The 17,257-nt window shown below is 39.2% G+C and overlaps 1 pseudogene across 1 annotated transcript; it reads right to left on the reverse strand.

Annotated features, from left to right (window-relative positions):
• Nucleotides 1–1,361: 1,361 nt before the first annotated feature.
• LOC309620928 (large ribosomal subunit protein eL31 pseudogene) lies at nucleotides 1,362–15,639 on the reverse strand (annotated as a pseudogene). Its single transcript has 3 exons — nucleotides 15,587–15,639; nucleotides 7,712–7,727; nucleotides 1,362–1,761 (listed from the first exon to the last, which is right to left on the reverse strand). The product of its transcript is annotated as a large ribosomal subunit protein eL31 pseudogene (transcript).
• Between the last annotated feature and the right edge of the window lie 1,618 nt (nucleotides 15,640–17,257).

A 17,257-nucleotide genomic window follows, 5' to 3' on the forward strand; every position in this document is an offset into this window, starting at 1 on the left:
TATTATTTGTCGTTTTTCCCTTGTTGCTTTCAGTAATTTTTCTTTGTCTTTAATTTTTGTCCATTTGATTACTATGTGTCTCGGCATGTTTCTCCTTAGGTTTATCCTGCCTGGGACTTTCTGTGCTTCCTGGACTTGGGTGGGTATTTCGTTTCCCGTGTTAGGGAAGTTTTCGACTATAATCTCTTCAAATATTTTCTCGGGTCCTTTCTCCCTCTCTTCTCCTTCTGGGACCTCTATAATGCGAATGTTGGTGCATTTAATGTTGTCCCAAAGGTCTCTTAGGCTGTCTTCATTTCTTTTCATTCCCATTCTTTTTTCTTTATTCTGTTCCATGGCAGTGAATTCCACCATTCTGTGTTCCAGGTCACTTATCCGTTCTTGTGCAGCAGTTATTCTGCTATTGATTCCTTGTAGTGTATTTTTCATTTCAGTTATTGTATTCTTCATTTCTGTTTGTTTGTTCTTTAATTCTTCTAGGTCTTTGTTAAACATTTCTTGCATCTCATTGATCTTTGCCTCCATTCTTTTTCCAAGGTCCGGGATCATCTTCACTATCATTATTCTGAATTCTCTTTCTGGAAGGTTGCCTTTCTCCACTTCATTTAGTTGTTTTTGTGGTGTTTTATCTTGTTCCTTCATGTGGTACATGGTCCTCTGCCTTTTCATTTTGTCTGTCTTTCTGTGAATGTGGTTTTCATTCCACAGGCTGCAGGATTGTAGTTCTTCTTGTTTCTGTTGTCTTGCTTCCTTACTTTCTTGCCCCACAAAATATTCCAGGTACACTTTGTACTTTACCTTCCCCAACTCCAGATCAACTATTTCTTCCAAGAACCCTGGTTCCTTTTAGTGGGGACCTAAACTGGTTTAACTACCAGTTTAAAATTTTTTTTTAATTTATGAGATGGCAATATAACATAACTTGTAGTGTTATTTTGAGGATTAAATGAGAAAATCTGTGTAAAAGAGTTTACATAATTCTTGGCACATAGTATGTGCTCAATAAATTAATTTTTTCCAACTATTTCCAGTGAAGTGTAAATAATGGAAGTATGGATGAGAATGACAGTTGATGAATTTACAAAATGCCAATTATAATGTTCTCTGAGAGAAAGCAATTGGTCAGTTGATCCAAAGATTAGATTACATTAACCTCCTTTCTGAGCTTTTCATTGTCTATTTCCAGTCTCACTCAAGTTTCTCTCTTCAGAACTTATCTTTAGGATTTAGTTGAATTTAGTCTTGGGTTGTTTATGTTTCTTAATCTTCTCTTAAGTTAAATTTTAAGCTACTTAATATGGAAACCATATCTTATGTGTGTGTGTGTGTTTTTGAGGTTTTATAATGTTATTTGACAGCGGTTAGTTCTCATCCACATTTTGTCTGTAGATTTTTGAAAGTAGTGACAGGTACATATCTAACCAACATATAGAGTTTATTTGGTGAATCTTCATCCTCATTAACTTTCCTGGACAATTGCACATGGATACAGTGTGGGACATTGCTTATTCCTTTGGCCCAGATAGCTTTAGCAAGCCTGGTGTCATTGTGTACATCTGAAGTTCCCACCTCCTTCATGGCAAATTTCTGGATCCTTTTGAGTGCCCAAGGGGCAAGCTTCTTGAAGCCCACTCCCTAGATGCACTTGTGAATGTTGATAGTGTATTCTGTGGTAGCTACCTCGTTGATGGCAGGATGGTCCTTCTGCTTCTCGCCCCTCTTCTTTGCAAGAGCTCTTCTGCTGGGCCCAGGTTGGAAGTGCTTAGGTGTTTTTCATATTTCCTGCATGTCCTACAACAGTGGTGGGCACATATGCATATATTAGATACCAGTAAAAACCTAAGTAATGTATTTGTAGAAGTCACATAAGAAACATTTCCTAGCGAAAAAGAAGTGTTATAATTGCTAAGATCTTAATCTAAGATTCTAATGAAAGGTAGGCTTTAAGCATACAACACCTTCTTAAAGAATTTGGCATAAACTACACGGCCTAGACCTTTTTCAAATAAATACAAGTTGGAAAGCAGAAGGAGTTGTATGTTTCTGAGCTGCCTAGTGTTATAATATTAACTATTTCTGGTGCAATGGCAGGCTGTCTCCTCTGTAATCAAAGGAAAATGTACAGACTGACTATTCTTCCAACTATTCAAATGTCTCTTAAAAATAAAATTGGTGGTAAGTAACAGGCATTTTGCATGTGCTGGTTATTTTGACCTGGTGGATTTGCAGATTTCTTACTAGCATAGAAAAGAAAAACTGCTGCTTATTTTTAAGTACAAATCTTGTGTGCAGCAAAGGAAGTCACATTTTTTATTTATTCATTTATTTTTTTGTGCTGTTAGAAAACCACTTTGCAACGAGTGTGAAAGAGAATACTTATTAGGCTAATAACAGCAGAATCATAGAAATGAGGCCTATAGACAAATCCCCCTCTAGAGAATAAAGTGTGGTTACAGAAGGTTAAGAATCTGTAAAGATCAATGGAGGCCAAGAGCTTAAAATAGAGATAAGCTGCCTGGAGAAAAAAAGTGAAAAGAAAAAGAAAACTTCAAGAAAACACTGAGTGTTTAGGATAGCTATTTTGTCTTTGTTCCCTGTTGAAAATTCCTAAAATTTCATTTAGAGACAGTTACACATTCCTCCAAATACATCATTTTTATTTTGCACAATGTCTAAACTCCTGTGGGTGTCTTTTTCACTTCAACAGGTGCAATCACACATACACACATACACATGGGCCTTTGACTTCTGTAGTGAAACACATTGTCAAGTCAAAAGTACAGCTAGTTCAGTAAAATGTGTTAATATAAGTAGTAAAAAACGACGGTGGTTGTAATGGGTAAAGCTGATTCTTAAGTATAATAAGATTCCTGTATCCAAATGGAAAAGTTCTAACTGAACTTTGAAACATCCTCATATAATTTGGGAGATAACGCATTATGCTTTCTTTGACTGAAAGGCAGATATTTTGATGAGAGTTTTGTTCCTTACTTCCTCTCAGTTTTCAGTGGCTTATCGAGCACCACATTTGCTCTTTTTTTAAAATTGTATTTAAATACCTTTATGTTTATTTATTTACTTATTTTTGGCCACACGACTTGTGGGATCTTAGTTCCCTGACCAGGGATTGAACTCGGGCCCTCAGCAGTGAAAGCCTGGAGTCCTAACCACTGGACCGCCAGGGAATTCCCACTACATTTGCTCTTTATGAAGGCATCTATTCAATATGAAACAGGAAGGCGATGGCATAAGACCAGGCAGTTTTATTTGCCTGTGGACATCTGCATGTTTTGTCTATCCTTCCTGTCCCCCAAATCCCAAAGGAATCCCAGAATTCATGTTCTGTGTTGTAGAAAAATACATGAAAATTACAAAAAGGCTATCCTTTCTGTCTTTCTTGGTCTCTAATGTTCGTAATATTGTTGGCCCCAACCTGTAAGTCACAGCCCATTTTGAAAGTTGGTAAGGCATAGTAAAACATGGTATTTTTGCCTTAATTTACCCTTTTGCCCCATTTACCTATCATAATTTCAGAGTTCCCTTCATATCCTTACCATATCCATGGTTAAACAATTCCAATCTCTGACTTTTGATCTTTTGGAACTTGGATGAAGATTGGGATCTGTATGGCACACTGTGCTAGTCGGTTCAGGCTGCCATATCAAAGTATCACAGTCTGGGTGGCTTAAACAACAGAAATGTGTTTTCCCACAGTTCTGGAGGCTAGAAGTTGCAGATCAAGATACTGGTAGGGTTCATTTCTGCTGAGGCCTCTCTCCTTGGTCTGTAGATGGCTGTCTTCTCACTGAGTCTTCACTTGGTGTTCTTCGGTGCTTGTCTGTGTCCAATTTCTTCTTATAAGGACACCAATCATATTAGCCGTATCATTTTACCTTAATCACCTCTTTCAAGGCTCTGTCTCCAAATCCTGTCACATTCTGAGGTCCTAACTGGGGGTTAGGACTTCAGCATATGAATTTCGGGAGGACACAGATCAGTCCATAACACACACCTTTCACCAACCTGGTGCAAGAGTCTTTAGTCCACTTTATCTGTAGGGAAAAAAATCTCTGTTTCAAGTCATTTTTTTTCTGAATCACATTGATGTAAATATTTGTGGTTCAACATATGGTTGGCAAGCCAGAAGTGCCTCAGGGATTTAAAGAAGTGTTTTAGATACTCCAGCACATTTGGTAGGTAATCCAATCCTGTTGGACAGACAGCCTGAATTTCAAAACTACACCCACATTAAATAAAGGCCAGATATGTTTGTGTTTTCTTTTCCCCACTCTCCACTCTCCACCCTGTACCAACTGAGATGGAATTATTTGCGGAAAAAAATTATGAGTAGAAGAATCAAGGAGAAACTCCAGATTCTCTTCCTAAAACTCTTCCAGGCTTTCATCTAAAACATTATATATATATATATATATATATATATATGTGTGTGTGTGTGTGTGTGTGTGTGTATGTGTGTGTGTATATATATATATATATATATATGTATTTTTTTTGATTTTCCAAAGATCTATTATCACGGTGAGAATGGCATAACATAGCACATTTATCATATAACATCTCTTCTAAGTGCATTGCTACAAATATCTGAGATGTCACATTCCCTCCCCCTCCCTCCCTCCCTTTTCTCTCCTTCCCGCTCTCCCTGTCCCCCCAACCTCCATTACCTTGACTCTATAATTCCCTAATTCACACCTATAAGGTGGCAGGGTCGGCCTCAAGTAAACTGATTGCTAATGCAATTCATTTACCAATCATCCCTCTGTGATCACTCTGAGTCATCTGATGAGGACAGTGAAGTTAATGAGGACACGAAAATGAAGAGAAGCAGGGAAGGATGATGATAAGGAAAAAAAAGCACAGGACTGAGAAACATGGGGAAGGAGGGCAGGCTGTGACCTCCGTCAGGGGCACCCTGGAACCCAGAAGCAAGGGGAGAAGTGAAAGCTTCTCCCTGTGACCCTCAGTGTATTAAGATGCAGCCAATCACATCACCCAATTGGATTTTCTGACAAAAATCTCAGTTGAAGCAAAAATGTATTCTGAAGATAATATGTATATAGGAATGATTATATGGTTTTGGTATGTTATTTCCTTGCTATAAAGAAGAATATATTATTTATTTATAGAAGTAGCACAAGCCTCACACAGTTTCCACAGGTATGAGGGATCATTTACAAACAAAATGTTAGACTCTACCAATGTAGAAAACATCAAGGTTGTAATGAGGAAGATGCGTTTTATTTTTTATTTATTCATTTTTAAAGCACAATGAATAGTGCCAGCGTGCTGTCACTGGGGAGAACTGTGTAGTTGTTTGCAGGTCATGGTGCTTGGTAAATTTGTCCAGTGCTATTAAGAAGGAATTATAGAAAGCATGTTTGTTTTTCTGCTTGATGGCCAGAAGTAATTTTAATAGATTCCTGAATTCTGTCTCCAGGCAAACCAGGAACATATGGAAATCATATTCAGTTGTTAATAATTTTGTTGCTGATGGGAGTGGTAAAGAGGATTTATTTTAATCATTTTAGGACTTATTAAAGGGACGTAGCTGGGAGCTGAGAGGATTAAGCACTTCAGGTGAGTTCACTGGCAGGCCCACGTGAAACTGGGATTTTTGTCTGTCAGGAGAAAACATACCCACTGCGAGTGTCCCAATGGCATAGGTGTTAAAGGAGCCTGGGACCCCTGCAAGGTCAGAAATCAAAGCCTGGTGACTGATCAGTACTCTAAAACACCTCTCATTGTTCTGAATGTTTTCTCAGCAGCGTAAAACACTATAGCAGTGAAGGTCCTGGGTTTGGCTCTGGCACTTATTAATTCCGTGGTCTTGGACAAATTACCTCACTTTTCTCTGCCTCAATGTCTTTATCTGCAAGAATGGCAATAACAATAGCAATTACCTACCTACAATAGCACTTTGAAGGTCAGATAAGATGATTATGTCAGTCTTACAGCACCAAGCATGATGCGGAGTGAATGCTCAATAAATTATAACTATTCTTATTAATATTTTTATTGTTATGCTTAAAATCTGTATCTGCTTCATTATACATGTTAGAAAGAGATACCCAAACTTAAAGAGTATTGAGAAGAGAATGGGCCTAGGCCTTCAATTTTGATGGTATATATTGCAAAGTAATAGGTCTGCAATTTGGAAAATAGAAATTTACAACATTTTCTGCATAGAAAAATGTGTGATGTTCTAATGCTCTCCAGTTGCTTGAACTATTTAGATATCAACTCAAGATACATTGTCATACTTTGTCTGTTTTATTTTGCTTGTACCTTTGCTTGTACTCAAAAATATTGTCCCTATTCAAATAAAAGTTTGTGGTATTTTCCTTGGTTATTTTTAAAATGTAAGGTTTATATGATCAGATTGAGCCTTTTTTACTTTTATCCAGCCTGTTTCCTAAAATTAAATATCTGTAACCTTTCCATTGAATAAGCAGGGTTCATGGGGTGTAATTATAAAGCAACTTTATTTTTGTCTCCCAGTATCTCTTTAACTTTTTTCTGGGGGGCTGGTTCTTTCATTAGCCTTTGATAAAATTTAAGGGAAGTCCCGTGATTTTTTTTTTTTAATTTTATGTATTTATTTATTTATTTTTGGCTGTGTTGGGTCTTCGTTGCTGTGCGCGGGCTTTCTCTAGTTGTGGTGAGCGGAGGCTACTCTTTGTTGCGGTGTGCGAGCTTCTCATTGCGGTGGCTCCTCTTGTTGCGGAGCATGGGCTCTAGAGCGCAGGCTTAGTAGTTGTGGCACACGGGCTCAGTAGTTGTGGCTCGCGGGCTCTAGAGCGCAGGCTCAGTAGTTGTGGCACATGGGCTTAGTTGCTCCGTGGTATGTGGGATCTTCCCGGACCAGGGCTCGAACCCGTGTCCCCTGCATTGGCAGGTGGATTCTTAACTACTGCACCACCAGGGAAGCCCAAGTCCCGTGATTTTGGTGTCCACTTTTAGGTAATAAAACAACCTATCGTCGGTAATTGTCCTGTCAAAATATTACATTCCATTGGAAGGTAAAGCTTCTCTTTTCTTCTGCTTTGCTTGCTGCAGGCTGGTTGCCAGTGGGTGGCTGGGTGGGGACTCTGGTTGGTTTGTCCTTTCTTTTTCTCTTGCGTGTTAATCCCTCTTCCTCCAAAGAAATTTCAGACCCCCCTCTACGTTTAGAGCTAGAGGAGGCAGAGGTTAAAGAGGACAAGAATATTCTTGCTTGCCTGCCATTGTTTGGTGATCTAGCATCCGTACTCTGCAGATCTGGCAGGTGTTTAAGGCTGAGTCTTTTAGGGGCACCTTTATGGGTTCATCAGAGACCCTGGGGCCCTTTGCCTCTCTTCCTCTCATCGCTGGGGGTCTCTCACTCTCACTTTTAGTTCCTTTGAGAGGGCAAATGCATCTCTGATTGCCCTTGGCTGGCTGGCTGGCTGGCTGGTTACTAACTCCTTCCTTAACATCTAGTCATCTGCTGGCACTTTCAGCTTCTATTTGTTCCTTCAGTGGACTCTCTTGGACAAGACAGGTGATGCAGCTACACTAACCTGCTCATGTGTAGACTACATGTTTCTCCCAAGTTATTCTAGGAATGCACATGACCCCCAATGAAGTGACCTTTCTTCTATTCCTGTTTTAAAGCAGTGCACTAGCCAGGTGCTGGACCCTAGCATTACTTACAGAGGAGTCTGACTCTTACCCGGTTGTTTTTGCACCTGTGAGACAAATAGGTGAAACTTTTCAGGTGGTCTCAATATACTTCTTTCCCTAGGTTTGGGAAAAGCCATCACAGCAAATCAATTTATTTTTCCAAAATTCCTCTATCTAACTACTTTTAATCTTCTCAAATCCTCAATTTGGGTGTGGGGTTAAGAGTAGAATAACAGGTTATTTTTCTTTGACTCTTAACTCAGGGGTAACATTCTATTATTCTGGAAGAATACCACTATTATGTGGGTGTATCACATGACAAGATGCTTTATTTTAAACTCTTTTATAACTGTGTACCAAGTCCCATTTTTTCCTTATTTTCTTTATATTATCTCATAGCGATATATAAAAAATTGTGCTAAAAAGCACATGACAGAAATTTACCGTCTTAACCATTTTTAAATGTACAGTTCAGTAGTTAAGTAAATTCACATTATTGTGCATCTTGAACCACATTTTAAACATCTCACTGTATGTTGAAAACAATCCAGCTTTTTCTGTGATTGTTTTTTTAAAAAAGCATTTTGATTATAATATTGGTTGTTAGACATTAACTCAAGCTTCTTCCTGTAAAGGGAACTGGTATCAGGACAGACATGGCCAATAAGGAGACAGAATCTCATGAAAATTCAGTTCAGTAGCTGTAACAGTGCCCGGCCTCATGGAGATTGTTGTTGGAAGGAGAGGTAGGAGCAGAAACAACTCTTGAAAGAGCTTCACTAGCCTCCTCCATTCCATAGCTACCCTATTAATAAAACTCGAGTATTCCTAGTCTGCCTACTTCTTTTGGAACTGATGCTATCTGCTTACTGTTTTCCTCTTCTTTGTGTATCATTTCTTCACCCATCATAATTTTGCTTTTCTCATAGTTTCCGGTTCATAATAATTTCTATTTACTGCCTTATGGCTCTGACAAACTGTTCATAACTCCAGCTCATCTTCACACAGTGAAATTCCTCATTCTCTTGGTATTGGTATTTCCTAATTTAAATTTTCAAGAGAGGAAACTGGATTGTCTTTGTTTATCTTTTCATACCACGTGGGCACTGCCAGCCAAAGGATTGGTTATACTTGGGTCAAAGTGTGGCTACAAATGGCTGCCCTTTGAGCGGAGGCTGGGGGAAGGTCGTTCCTGAGAAGGCACCTGGGTATAGTAGGCAACATGATTAATTTTATGTACTTAATAAAAATATTTTGTGTGTATGCTTAAACAAGAGTAAGTATTTCTTTATTCATTTTTTCAGCATTTGGCAGAAAGCAGGAACTCTTATAGGAGAAAAATGGTAATAAGGGCTCTGAGAACAAAGAATTGAAAAAGGGCTTCTGAGTTTCTGATTGTAGTGGATTTTTTTGAGGGAAGGACTGTTTTCCTGGTTTGGGTTCCCCCAGAAGCAGATCCTGAGATAAGAATGCTATTGCAAATAGTTTGGAAGACGATAACATGAAACACTGGTAAGGGAAGAGAAGAAATGACAGAGGGCAAGGAGGGCAGCCAAAAAAAGTGCAGTATTTTAAGTGGTTACCACCGTGGCTTATTCCACTGGTTAATTCTGGGAAATGTACAGTGCATCTCAAAGTTATCTCAAATGGGTGCCCAGGAAGCTGGATATTTATCCATCAACTCCCCATGGATCATTGGTTGAGGGCTACTCCTGGGCCACTAATTCTATGGCATGTCTGGCCTGCCCTCTGTGTAGTTTATAGCTCCACGTCCAGTAAAAAGCCCTCAAGTCAGGAGTCACAGGGGTTTGCCGTCAGCAACCTTTAATGTGTGAGGGCGAGAGCAGAGAGGCTGTGGGCCGGGCACGGTTGGCATTTACCCCCAAACCCCCTCCCCATTTTCTCCTTTCTTGAATGAAACCTGATTTTATTCAGGTATTCATCCCTTAGGGAAGGTTGCCTTACCTAAAGCTCAAGGGTAAATTTAGATTAATCTTTTTTTTTTTTTGCCTTTTAAGTTAGTTTTATTTCAATAAATTCTTCAATATATTGTGTTGTACCATTCAACATTAATCTTCAAGATCGATCACATTTGTTTTTCGGGAGGAATCAGTCTTAATCAAATAGAAAAACACACTGAGGCTCCCCTGTGTTCGTTGCTCATGACTCCTCCGCCCAATTTGTGAGCTGGCTCAAGCGGTCTTAGGCATTCAGAAGAGAAGCATTTTTATTTAAGCTTTTGGTGGTTCATTTTGCATATATATTTTTTTGATTGAAGTATAGTTGACTTACAATGGTGTGCCAATCTCTGCTGTACAGCAAAGTGACTCAGTTATACATGTATAGACATTCTTTTTTTAAAATTTGGATTAATCTTAGTTATTTATGGAGATCCCATTCCTTGTATCTGCTATTTGGCGTAGGTGTGGACGCGCGGTGCAAGGTGGTATGAAATGAGAAATGAGGTCTGCTAGAGGGGCTCTGGGAAAGGTTTCTTCCTTCTTATAAAGAGACTCATAGGAAAAGGCAGCATTGTATTATACACTGGACCCGGGGACTTCCCTGGTGGTCCAGTGGTTAAGACTTCGCCTTCCAATGCAGGGGGTGCAGGTTCAATTCCTGGTCGGGAAGCTAAGATCCCACATGCCTCCTGGCCAAAGAACCAAAACATAAACCAGAAACAATATTGTAACAAATTCAATAAAGACTTAAAAAAATGGTCTATACTGGACCTGTCACGTATTCGTGAGTCACTTGGAAATGTTAGATGCATCTTGGGACCATGAGCCCTGAATTAACCAACCCTAAAGATACCCTACCTTGAAATTTCTCAGTTTGAGAGATGACAACTTTTCCTGATTATCTAAATCATTTTGAGTAAGGTTTATTTTTACCTGCAGTCAAAGACATCCTAATTGGTACAAGGATAAAGTGTAAGTACCAGATGACAAAGCTCATTTTTGAAGTTTACAGAAAGGTTTATAAAGAGATTATAGGATCGTGTCAATATGTTGTAACAATTCTAGCTCCCTTTGTTCAACCTTTACACCCCTTTTATAGTACAGATAACATTCAGGGGGTTTTGCTGATGATTGATCATGAGTTCTAGAACAGCAGTGTATTCAGTCTCAACCTTTGATTGCATACGTATTCATTATACTGTGATTCAATGGGAAAAATGCATAAAACACTTTTTCTACATACCGAGGTACAATGGTTGGCTTGAAGAAAAGCACGGGTGCAATTGGTTGAGCTGCCAGCTGAACCAACAACTTTTTTTCCCTGAAGACTGTTCTTACTTGAACGAAAGACTGACAGAAAAAATGATGGCTACCCAGACTTGGGTATTTGCCCATTTCTCATAAATGAATGAACTGAACATGTTACTTCAAGGAAAATGACTGACAATATTTGTTGCCAATGATAAAATTTGAGCTTTTTTTTTTTTAATTAATTAATTTATTTATTTTATGGCTGTGTTGGATCTTTGTTTCTGTGCGAGGACTCTCTCTAGTTGTGGCAAGCGGGGGCCACTCCTCATTGCGGCGCACGGGCCTCTCACCATCGGGGCCCCTCTTGTTGCGGAGCACAGCCTCCAGACGCGCAGGCTCAGTAGTTGTGGCTCACGGGCCCATTTGCTCCGCGGCATGTGGGATCCTCCCAGACCAGGGCTCGAACCCGTGTCCCCTGCATCGGCAGGCAGATTCCCAACCACTGCGCCACCAGGGAAGCCCAAAATTTGAGCTTTTGAGTATGATTTTGATTTTCGGAAAACTTTTATCCACTAAGGTGATAGTTTCCCAACACTTAAAGACTCTTCAGATGAGTTTAGTGGTGATATTAACAAATGTAATTTTTAAATATTGTATAATAAAATGTGTCAACATTTGGACAATCTGCATAACTCAGTGACACAATGTTTTTCAAATGAGTGATACATGATATTATAGAATCATGTGTGGGCAAAATATCCATTCAAAGTGCAAGATAGACTAATGGATTTTAATGTAACAGTAAAAATAAGTTTAGTAGTATGGTTTTTGGTTTCACATTGCAACTAACTGCTACGAAACTACCATTTGTTGAGTTTTGATATAGTGTTAAAGAATAATGTCCACGGTTATATGAAAAGATTCTCAAAATAATCCTCTTTTTTCTAACCACATATCTGGGTGAGGCCGTATTTTCTTCATATATTTCAACTAAAATAGCATGTCACAACAGATTGAATGCAGGAGCACATATAAGAATCCAGCTGTCTTCTATTAAACCAGGCAGTAAAGGGATTTGCAAAAATGTAAAACAATGCCACTCTTCTCACTAATTTTTTTCTTCATAAAAAATATGTAATATTTGTTAACATGTAATGGACTTATTATTTTTAAATGAATTAATATTTTTAGAATTTCCTTTAATTTTGAATACAGCAAATATTAGTAAATATAACCCACATAAACCAAAGCTCTTTAGAGGTCCTCAGTTACGTTTAAGAGTTTACAGGGTCCTGTGACAAAAAAAGTTTGAAACTATCTTTAGAGGGCATAGTGGAAAGGGTTCAGAGCATTGAGTATAAACCAAGAGATCTGGGTTGTTAACGGACAGAAACAGAAGTAGAGGGTATATGGGATTACAGTTAATGATCTTGAAATAAAGAATGATGGAGAGGTTAGGAAGGAGGAGGAGGGGTGGGGGAAATTTCTAGAAGCATGGAAGTTCTGCCCTCCCTCTTGACCCCTGTAGATGAAGGGATGGAGGTCAGTGGAAGGGAAGAATAGATCTGGGGCGATGTATTAATGCATCCTACATTGTCATGGTTCTTGATGTTTATTAAACCAACAATGAACAGAAGTAAAACGTTTAACTTTAAAAGGGATTTCTTCATAAATGAGCACATTTAATGTTTTTAAATTTGGGGGATGCAGACTTGATGGAAGTTTTGCTCTTCAGGAGGTACATGACCTCTCCTAGGAAACCAGGGAACATATGGTCATGTGTGAATGAATGAATCTCAGATTGTTGGGGAGAACCCTTCCCAGTGTGCTAAATATTAGTGAATGTTCCAGGCGTGTTTCAGCTATCCAGACTGCACATAAAAATTGAGTGATGGGGACTCTTAGAATGAATAACAGCATTTACTGAAACTGAAAATCTTAAGACTTCTGGATCCAGAATCCACAATGTCCAGCCTGAGCCTTGATGTTGCACCAGTTTTACTGTAGAATACATCATCCTTGCTCCTTAGCTGACAAGTCCTGCCTTTTTGACATTTAAGCTACGAAATGTAGGCTGCTCCTTGGAAGAAATCTTGTAATTATTTGCCAGTAGAAAAAGAATGATGGGTTAAAGTAAATACATGCTGTCAAGCTGTCAATAATTATTTAATACCACTGTGTACAAGGAATGATCCATGTCAAAGTGCTCTAAATGAATTAGACAGACAAAGAAACTACATTTGCAAAGTTTCTGGGGTAGTCACATACATACATACTTACAATATATAATATAATAATATAAATTTGAGATAGGGAGGTGGGCAAAACCACTACCAAAACCAAAGCCAAAACAAAAACAAAAGATATGTTTGCATCAAATTTGAACAATAATTTTTATTCTAAAACCAGTTGGGAAATGGAAGAAAGGCTACTACCTTACTGGGAAGGGAGGGAGGTTGCCAGAGACTCTCGCATTTATGGATGCCTCCTCTGTTCCAGACCCTCTGTATCTTTCAAGAACTTTGGAAGTACTTTTTGCCTCACATTTCATAGATGAAGAAACCAAGACTCAAGAAAGTTGAGGAAAATTTCCCCTAAGATAAAAGATTTAGAAGGTTGCACAATGGAGGTTCAAGCCCCAGATATTTTTGTCTTTGAAGGCCATTCTTTTTATGATTCCTTAGAAACTCCCAACTCAGAGCCTATAGAGAACATACCCATTAACTGTAGGGAGAAGACCATGTTGCTGGAACTATTGTTTCTATTTTATATCATCTAGTTTATAAGAAAAAAAGTTCTACTCTCCGTTTTTATTGTTCTTTGAAATAGCTGAGGAATAAGCAAGGAAGTATTTGTTAAGAAAACAAAGAAACACAGCTTTGGAGGATGTTAGGGGAAGACCCTCTAACTCAGCAATATGGCGGCTATTTGCACCTTTGTCCATTGAGACAACACTTTTATCAAGATATCCTATTGGGTAAGAAGACCTCGTTTTTGCTGCCTCAAAATAGATGCAATAATATAAATTCTCTGTGCTTTGCATTTCTAACTGTTAAGCAAGCAGACACCACCAGTCTCAAAACAGACATCCGCAGGATACATAGCACTGTAGTGTGGGCTTCAGAGAAAAGATTCCTTTTCAAGGACTTTGAGCTCTATGGAAGGAGACACATACACATAAACCTAAATTTTCATGGTTAGTTTAATAGTTGCCATGATTATTACTCTTTAAAGTATTCTGAGGGTAGGTACCGATTCTTAACTACTTACCTAATTGGCTGTTATTATTTCAGCAGCCTTCTCCTGTGTTCTCAAAATGACCCACTCCACTTTGAACTTATTTACTATTCTGTTCTTTTTCATCCTTGTAAAGTTCTCACAGTGCCCTTAAGTAGATTTTGCCCTGGGCGCTGCATACCATAAGTTAGATAACTTCTTTATGTCTTAGTTCTCTTTTCTGAAAGCTAGAAATAAAAATATGATCTATCACTGTCAGAAGTAAGTAAGGCAATAGTTGTAAAGCCTTTAGTCCAATGCCTGACTCATTAAATGCCTGCTATTATTCTTGTTATTATTAATAATCATGTTATAAAACAATCCCAGTTTTAAGCTATCTAAAGTTTTATTTTGCTCAAGTGTTTATTCTTTTTTTAAAGAAAAATTTATACCATACTTCCAAAAAGAACTTGAAAAGGTTTACCATTAAAGGCATATTAAAAGTAAGGCTTAATAATGGGAATAAAAATAAAAAGTCCGGCAGAGTCAACTGCCTCAGAAACATAATCAAGGCCACAGCTGACTCTCCCCATAGGTATCGGAATCACTTTTTCATCAGAAGAGTGCTGGGAATGACTGTTGGGGGAGCTCGACAATGCTCCCAAATACTCCCTTTTGCTCTGCTCCATCCTTTCCTCTGTTCTAATTTCCACACTGCTGTCTTCTCCCTTGGCTCTTATCACTCCCATTCAGTCTAAACCTTCCCACTTGGCCCTCCGAACACCATTTCATGGCGTCCTCAATCTCCTTCAAGAGGAAGAACGTTTCTTCTTGTTAGGAAAGGCATTCTCCCACGTGCGGTCTTTTGGCCCCAAGTCGGCCGCATAAGAATGGGCCTTGTGGGGGGTGGCACTTTCCTTACCAGGAGATAAAGCATCCTCACAGTTTGTGATGGGCTTATCACCTTGTGGGGGCATATCTTCCTCTCTTTCAGACTCAGGTGTGCTCCTTTGTTGGTCTTAAGCGTCTGCATCGTGTGGTCCCTGGCCGTCCCCACTACTGTATCTTCCTTCTTCGGCACAAGAAGGGTGCTTGCAAATCAGGAGGGATGTGCCGGCCTTGGGAGACTGACACCCACTACTGATGCTGACCTTGCTGTCTCTTCTCTATGTGAATAAGACATTGTTGCATCCAGTGCTGGACTGTACTGTTTGCCTTGACAACTCCAATATCAAGATGCAGTGGGCAGAAGTATTCGGATCTTTACTCCCCATAATAGGCAACTGATGGCACTTGCTTGATACATCTATCTTGCCCTCCAGAGCTATTGCTTTTCCTGCAACTCTCCCTAGTGCATGCATCTTCTCTAACTACCTGCTCACTCAGCGTTGGGTGTTGAGATTGGCTTCCTAAGTGGAGATTCTGGTCTTCATTGCTGGGCTTTTGCATTCTTTTGTGCCTTTTCCTCTGGAGCTCATGTCATCTAGCTGCCTCACCTGATGCTTTTCCTGTTGCTGTCCTTGGACTCATGGTCCATGCCATCATCCATTGACTATTTCATACCTGGCTCACACATTATTTTCTACCCTGTCATCATTGTATGAACAAGGAAGAGCTACACAAGTAGATCTCTTCCTATCTTGACCTCCTGTACTTCACTGAACTTCATTTCCATCCCATTCAGCTACCTACTCTCATGAAAATAACCTGTCCCCACTTACAATGGTTTCTCCTCTGAAATCTTAAAAATGTGCATATCTCAACTTTTCACTACACCCTGTATAGTTCCGGTTCTCTGCTTTCATTTTCCCGCCTCCTCTTTTCTTTGCTCCCATTGAGACCTTTGGTTCCACAACCCCTTCTAGTCCTCTTGTGATTGAGCTCCTTATCCATAAACCATCACTTCCTCCACTCTCTTGCCGGTGTTCTTGATCATCTTGCACCATTGCTCCATTGTATTCACCAAGATAAAACAAACTAGTTAAGCAAAAGCCCAACAATCTTCTCTGTATGTCATTGGAACTTTAAATCTGGGCCTCTGTGTACCCGAAGAGGTACTTTCATTCCCTTAGCTTGGTGCTGCTACAGATTCATGATTTCCATCCTTAGGCTGTCCACATTGATTCTTTCCCATTCATTTCAGCATCTGTGTACATCTCCACTCTGCTCAAACTTACTGCTCCACCATCTCTTCACTCACTTTGTATACAATTCTGCCTGCTGCTGTGCATCTCACAAGAGAAAACAGAAACCAGCTTCTTCAGCTGCTGCAACCACACCTAGCTGGATGAAAACTTTTGGCCTGTCTGAATGGAAGGTACACCTTCTTGTGGCTAAAACTATGCTTTTCACCCATACCCAGTAACTCCTGACTTCTTAGGCATTACATTTTCTAATATTTGTCTGCTCTCCTATGCTCCATCTTATAAACTCAACAAAACCCCCAAACCCTTTCTTGACAATTTGTTCCCTTTCAGTCACTGTATTCTTTCCTTCCTTTCATAGCCAAACTTCATGATGGTGTTATTTACATTTAATCGCTTTACTTCCTTATATCCCATTAACTCTTCAACCACTGAGACATTTAAAGTTATTCCTAGAGCTGGTTCTGAGCTTCCATGCAATGAAGACAAGACAGTAGGAACAGGGACACTGTTTTCAATGACTGTTACATGGAAATTTCTGTTCAACAAGAGAGAAAAAAGGTCCTGTACCTACATTTCAAAAGGATTGAAACATTAAAATAGAGACAGTGATCAATGTTATAGGTATTATTTTATGGAATATGAAGAAATATTCTGCATTTATATCCACTGTTTCAACTAGCAGCTGGACAACATTGGGTATAAGATTGAGCACTCCGGTGAGAGCCCTCAAAACAGCCAGTTTGTGCTTTTGAGAGGAAAGCTGTGCATAGCTACAGTTATCAGATCTGCAGGTGGGGAATTTTAATTTTGAAAACTGAAAAGTTTACTAAGTATGTAAAATCTCCCCCAACCTTGGTTGAAGAACCAGAGTACCAGTAGAAAGGAAACAAACTTCCTCAACAAAACAAGAAGTTTTGAATTTGTAAAAATTCACAAAAACATGGAAAGGATAATGGAGAAAAATCAAGGACAGGGATTATCAGTTGCCTGCAGCTTAATTCCTGATAACAATTATTCATT

This window comes from Balaenoptera borealis, assembly GCF_965194805.1.
Source record: "Balaenoptera borealis genome assembly, chromosome: X".
NCBI classification, from domain to species: Eukaryota; Metazoa; Chordata; class Mammalia; order Artiodactyla; family Balaenopteridae; genus Balaenoptera; species Balaenoptera borealis.